The sequence below is a fragment of the Sinocyclocheilus rhinocerous genome, unplaced genomic scaffold (genome assembly GCF_001515625.1).
Source record: "Sinocyclocheilus rhinocerous isolate Xijiao unplaced genomic scaffold, SAMN03320098_v1.1 scaffold58, whole genome shotgun sequence".
Taxonomy (NCBI): domain Eukaryota; kingdom Metazoa; phylum Chordata; class Actinopteri; order Cypriniformes; family Cyprinidae; genus Sinocyclocheilus; species Sinocyclocheilus rhinocerous.
This window is the reverse complement of record NW_015652310.1, coordinates 219,007-219,955: the sequence shown is the minus strand read 5'-3', so window position 1 is coordinate 219,955 and position 949 is coordinate 219,007. Positions and strand designations below refer to the sequence as shown.

Sequence of the window (949 nt, the reverse complement as noted above, 5' to 3'; positions counted from 1 at the left end):
TCTATGCTATTTTTCAATGTTTCAAGTGATGCAGGTGTTTTTTCCCTCTAGGTTTTTTAAATTAAAAAAAGCATTCATTTTTCATTATGTTTAGTGAAATTATTTGGTAGTCTGCAGGTGGGATGGGGATTCGGGAAAGGGGCGGGGGGGCGCAAGATTTTTTTTTATAGGTTTAAAGGGGGGGCGCGACCAAAAAAGTTAATCCATACACAAGTCGATCCGTACACAAATCTTGTCTTTATACACACGTCTGGGGACAATTTAGAAAGTTCAATTAACCTAACCTACATTTCTTTGGGCTGTGGGAGGAAACCGGAGCACCCGGCGTAAACCCACGCAGACAGGGAGAACATGCAAACTCCACACAGAAAGGCTTCCGGTCCTTGCCGGGGCTCGAACCAGTTACATAGGTTACATATCAAGTAACAAACATACTAAAGAACCCAAAATATATTTACACCCGGTTTCACAGACAAGGCTTAAGCCTAGTCCTAGACAAAAATGTAAGTCTGAGCTGTTTCAACTGAAAGAAACTTGCACTGACTGATCTTAAAACATGTCACTGCCTTTGATTTGTCTTAAGATGCACACCAGTAATGCTTTTTTCTAAGGCATGTTTATAAAACTTACTTAAATGTCCTAATTGAACTACGGGCTAATCCTGGCTTAGGCTAAGCCCTGTATATGAAACCGGGCCATAATGTTTAACCCTACACCTGCATGCCTGCTAATATTCCATTGTGTACATAAACCGCAAATGTGTTTACAGTAAATGCACCAGAGTCAGAATTTATTGTCTGTACATTTGTAGGCTGTACATTTATTTGTTCAAAAATAGAGTAAAACACTTATATGGTTTTCTTTTTAAATATACTATAAAATGTAATTTATTCCTGTGATGGTAAGGCATCACATATGGCGAGTATAGTTTGTTTCATTTGAATAAAAA

The 949-nt window shown here is 38.3% G+C and overlaps 1 protein-coding gene across 1 annotated transcript in view; it reads right to left on the bottom strand.

The window, feature by feature from the left end:
• The window catches only part of LOC107714780 (ras and EF-hand domain-containing protein-like), an 11,590-nt gene that overhangs the window by 3,299 nt on the left and 7,342 nt on the right, over positions 1 to 949 (bottom strand). The gene's annotated exons all lie outside the window — the stretch shown is intronic.